Raw genomic sequence first — 5,428 nt, 5'->3', positions numbered from 1 at the left:
CTGTGCAATACCCACCCACTCCAGGTGCAGGGAAAGGATGGGAGGATGGGGAACCCCCCGAAAATCCTCCTGGGGTGCGTGTCCTGTAGGAGATGGAGGACGGAGGGCTGGGGGTCCCTTGAACCACCCCGTCCGCTCTGCCACCCCCCACCCCAAAGAGCTGAGCGCTGGCTGCAGGGCAGCAGTGGAGCAGGAATAAAGGAAAGCAAACCCTGAATTTGGGGCTGAAAACCCCTATCTGGGGCTAAAAAGACTTCATTTCTCCAGGGTCAGGGACAGGGACGTGGCTTCCCGCAGCCTCGAGGGCGCACGGACCCTTCCTGCACCCAGCTGGTGCCTCCTCAGATTTGCTGAACCCAAACCCTGTATCCCTCGAGCAGCAAGGATGCTGGGGGGTTCAGAGCAGCTGGGTAAACAGGCTGCCTTCCCAACCACGCCTGCTTCCATACGAAAATAATGAGCTCAATAATTATCTGTGCCATGGCTTGGCTTTCCCTGCAGCTCGCGAGCACGGGCTGCCTCTGCCTGCATCCCACCACCTCCCTTAACCCCTGCCCACGCTCCCGCTTTGCTCCTGGCAGGCAGCAGCCGTGTTTTCCCATGGTGTGCACCACTGAAAACACCGTCCTGAGTGGGGCTGTGGGCTTGGATTTGCTGGTCCTGGCTTTGCCCCAAGGCTGTAGAGAGAAGGGGCCAGGGAAGGCTCTGGGTTGCTCCGGCCAGCGATGCTCCGGGCGAGCCCCAACCCTGCGGCACGGCTCCGCTTTGACATATCCTCCTCTTTTGTCTCCATGTAAGAACAACAAACAACACACACACACTCAGAAACATCTTATAAAATAAAATATTTAAAAAAACCCAAAACACCAAAAACCCAAAAAAACTAAGCGTGCAGGAAATTCTTGCCCTTTAACTTGGAGGCTCTGGGAAGGCGAGATCGCTCCCCTGGGCAGGCGCAGCTGTGTCGGATGGAGGAAAGCTGCCTGCAGCCTGCCCCGCTGATGGGAACCAGATGACAGCAGCCCCCCGAGCAGCGGGAGAGGGGCCAGAGATGCTGCTCGCCGGCACGTGATGGTACTGGGACGCTGGAGCAGCCCGTGCTCTCCACCACCTTCCTTCCCTAGCCCGGAGAAAAGGGGGTTGGAAAGCAACAGTTATGGTTCTTATGTGTTTGTCCCCCAAAATCCAGCTTTTCTGGAGGAGAAGTGCTTTCCCTGCAGGGTCGGGGCTGCATCCTATAGGGTGTCCTATAGGAATGATGGAGTGAGGTGATGAAGGTGGAAAGGTGGAGCTCGAGGGGCAGGAATAGATCAGCTGCGCTGGGCAGAAATGCTGTGGGCTGGAACTCCTGGAGTAAATAACTCGACTGCTGTATCATTGCTGCTCTCAGGGAGGTGACAGCAACTGGGACAAGTCAGGGGCTTCAGGGATGCTGCAGGGGAAGGAAATACTCTAGTGACGGGAGACCTCAACCATCAGAAATGGTTAGAAACCCTTCAGAAAAAGACCAAGGCAAAAAGATTTGGCACAAATTGAGACTATACTGCACTGCTGCAAGAGGAACAGGTTGCCCAGAGAGGTGGTCGATGCCCCATCCCTGGGAGTGTTGAAGGCCAGGTTGGATGGGGCTGTGAGCAACCTGGTCTGGTGGGAGGGGTCCCTGCCCATGGCAGGGGGTTGGAACTGGGTGGGCTTTAAGGGCCCTTCCCACCCAAACCGTTCTGTGGTTCTGTGATGCTATGAAGAGGCAGGGCTGGCAGAAGGCAGTGGAGCCGGTGGTGAGACCTCTCCAGCAGCTGGGAATGCCATGGGGGAAAACAGGGGCTCCTGGCAGAGGCAGAGCGAAGAGGCAGGGCTGGCAGAAGGCAGCAGAGCCGGTGGTGAGACCTCTCCAGCAGCCGGGAATGCCACGGGGGAAACCAGGGGCTCCTGGCAGAGGCAGAGTGAGATGCCCAGCAGCACATCTTCAGGGCCAGATGCTGCTCGTCTGGGAGCCCTGATGCAGGTGTCACTGGCCAATGGAGTGTGCCCAGGTCTCCAAAAAGCAGTAAATGGGATCAGCTGAAGGATGCTGAGCTGTTAAAAATGGGCCCAGGGGCTCTTGAGGAGTGGGAACTGGTTACAAATGGGGAAGGAGGAGCTGCTGCAATGGGAGCTGCTGGAGGAGACAGTGAGGGCAGCCCCATAAGCAATCCTGAGATCACCTATGGCCTGGGACAGTGACACCGTGCGTGCCACCGTGCTCTCTGCAAGGGTCTCCGTGCTCTAAGCAAGAGCGTGCCGTTCTGGGTGTGCTTCTCCTCCCCATTCCTGACCTCTGCTACTGCATTAGGTTTGAGCTGCGTTGTTTTTTTGCTGGTTTTTAGCTTCATATACATCTGGCAGAGGAAAGACCCTTTGAAAGAAACCAGCACTTTATGGATGATGCCAACAGATTCGCAAGGGTGCTTTAAAACACATCCCATCCCCTCTGCCCACCTTTCCCCATCCACCTTGGCTTTTCCCATGCAGTTCTCCAAGCCTCTTCATTTCCTTGCTCTCCTGGAAAGCTTTTCTCCATCGTTTCTCTTTTTCCCTTCTTCCCATCTCTCTTTTCTCTGCAGAAGCTCTCCGGTGAGCAGAGAGGACAGCCTCTTTGGTGGCACAGCTTGCTGCTTTCACTCTGGGGTTAAGCCCGGCGCCTCGAGGTGTCCGGGCTGGAGAGCATCCCTGGCTGGGGACAAAGCTGTGAGCTGGAAAGGAGAGAGCCTCGGGGCTGGGACAGAGCCCACGAGTTCAGAAGAGCCCCTTGCTGGCATCTCTGCTGGTCCTACCAGGAAGTCCTGCCTGGTGCCTTCACCCAACAAGTGTCAAGGTCTTGCTCGGCCGTTTCCCACTGCGGTGAGTCAGTGCAGCTCAGTCTGGTTCTCCTGGACTGTGCAGGCAATTTTGGCACAGGTGCCATCACAAGTGACCCTCAGCTCTTCCTGTGGCAGAAGCTCAGTCCCCACCGATGTCCTGCTCATGGGCATCACCTCTGCTCCAGAAATCAGCGCTACTGAGAGAGACACAAACCCTGCAAAGCTCGCGGGAGAGGACATCACTGGAGGAGGGTGGAAAGAGCTCCTGGGTCTGCAGGGTGAGGTGGACCACCATGGTCTTGGAGCAAGCCCCAGGAGAAGCTGCCAAACCCCCGTCTTCACAGGCAGAAACATGTTCTGCCTTCAGCAACACGCCAAAAACCTTCTCCTTGCCTGCGCTTGATGTTTAGGAAGGGGACTTCTCTTATCCTCCCAAATTTATCTATAAATTAGTGATCCTTGGCTCATTTACCGCTGTTTCCTCCTGAACGTGTTCCCTGCGTGATGTTCTCCATGGAAGAGTAAAGACGACTGATGTACACTCATTTTCCAGAATAATTTTCCCCATTTGGAAACGAGGCAAATAATACTCCGCTGGGGTAAAGATGAGGGAAAATGCATCGAGGATAGGAAAATACCAACAGGGGAAAATACTGGGGACTCTGGTGTGGAGAGGAGAAGCTGTCCCCTGACCAGGTCAGACCATCTCTGCGAGATTGTTTGACCCGGGATTTTTGGTGGGGAGGCTCATCCGCCCCACCTGCCCCCCGCCCCAAGAAAAGGCTGCATTTCCCGGGGAACGGGCAGCTCTCCTGTGCTCAGAAGAAAGTCGTTATGGAAGTGTAAGACTAGTGCTGCAGAAAAACAGGCCTTTACTTAAAGCCCGGCTTTGGAGCGGTGCCTGGCTCGGTGTCTGTTTCTTATAAATCTCAGAGAATCCCATAAACTGCAGAAATTCAGTGCTTGCTGCCAGTGTGGTTTGCTGTTTATTGGAGAAGGGGTTGGATGAAACCCCCTTATCTGAGCACCCCTGACCTCTGGGAGGTGGGAAAGGGGGGCTGTAGTTTGGAGCTTCCTTCGCAGGGGACACATCCCAGCCCTGGAGGTGACCTCCATCCCCATGGACCAGTACGGGGAGGTGGAGGGAGGGATCCCTGTGCTGGTGATGGGCTCTGGTGGGAGCTGGGGGTGGTCCATCCCCCAGGGGGAACGCCGGATGGCTTTGCCACCGAGGAGTCATCCTCACCCCAAAGGATGCCTCCAAGAAATGCATGAGGAAGGGGATATATCAAGGCCATGGATGGTAGAGCCCTGGAGACAGCTTAACCTTCTTCAAGCCAAGAGGTCTCTTCAGATACAGGGATTACTCCACACCAGTGAAAGGATGATAGCTCGAAGCCATGCACCACATGGCGAAGATCCACCAACCCTTTGGCATGCTGTCCGACCCCACGTCTCCCAAAACCAAGAGCAGAAGTGCTTCATCTCCCCAGGCGAGGGGGCTTGAGATGCAGATCAGCTTTGGGGAAGGGTCACCAAGCTTGTTGCATTGATGCTCTACTACTGTGGCATGGTCATGGCTCTTCCCTGAAGGCAGGGGCTGTGCTGGGGGTGGTCTCCACCACCTCCTGGGCTGGTAAGCACTGGAGAAAGGCTTCATCCTCAGTGTTGTGTCTCCAGAGACCTCCTTGCTGGAGCTGTGATGCCCACCACGGGGTCTGTTAACACATCTCGGCACAGCAGCAGCTATTAACATCTCTGTCTTAGGGGTGGAAATGTGATGCAGGAGCCCATCAACCTCCTCCCTCCAGAAGGGACAGGACCCCCAGGGATGAGCTTTGCAGAACAAATCTGGCGTCAGGGCTTGGTCCTCTACTGAAGTCCAGTTCAACTGGCCCAGGCTCCTCGGGATAATTTGCCTGTCTAATGAGGGCTTGGCACCGGCCAGTGAGAAAAGCCCACTTTCCTCTGCTCCGGGGAAGGAAAGGAAACCGCAGCCCCGAAGCACGTTGTGGTTTTGGTTGGCGGACCTCAGCGTTTGATGTGTTGCCAGGAACATCTCGGCGCCGACGTCTCCCTTGCGTTAGCACCCGTCCCTGCAGCACTCACGCCTTCGCAAGGCTTGTGCCAGGGACGTACCCAGGGTTTAGTTTGACCTCTCGCAGCATCAGAGCAGGCGTTTTCACCCCGCAGCTCGGATAAAGTCCTACACCCCCCCAACACAATATTGCAATCCTGCAGGCCAGCGTTACCTCCAAAAACCCCAAGGGACAGCAGTGGAAAACAAGCATAAAATGCTGGTTTCTTTATTCTTGCAGCTTGTAGGGCTCTTTGCCCCACTTGTCCCAGCTACATCAGCTCAGAAACCCTGGGCTTCCAGTTAGATGGGATGGGGCGATGGAAATAGCACCCAGCACTGTTCTTCAAGACTACCCGGCACTGCATGAATATCATCTAACCAGCCACACGTCCCGGAGAGCCATCTCCAGCAGCTAATGGGCCCCAGGAAGCCAGCTTGTGCCCGGACTGGGGTGACTGGGAGAGCACTGGGATGAACAGAACCATCGTGTCAGTAGGGCGGGTGATAC

The 5,428-nt window shown here is 55.8% G+C and overlaps 1 protein-coding gene across 1 annotated transcript in view; it reads right to left on the bottom strand.

The window, feature by feature from the left end:
* Positions 1-5,428, bottom strand: part of SCARA5 (scavenger receptor class A, member 5) — a gene marked incomplete at its 3' end in the record, with an annotated part of 32,660 nt that overhangs the window by 5,731 nt on the left and 21,501 nt on the right. The gene's annotated exons all lie outside the window — the stretch shown is intronic.

The sequence above is a fragment of the Cariama cristata genome, unplaced genomic scaffold (genome assembly GCF_000690535.1).
Source record: "Cariama cristata isolate BGI_N322 unplaced genomic scaffold, ASM69053v1 scaffold23062, whole genome shotgun sequence".
Classification (NCBI taxonomy): Eukaryota; Metazoa; Chordata; class Aves; order Cariamiformes; family Cariamidae; genus Cariama; species Cariama cristata.
This window is presented reverse-complemented; position numbering and strand designations above follow the sequence as displayed.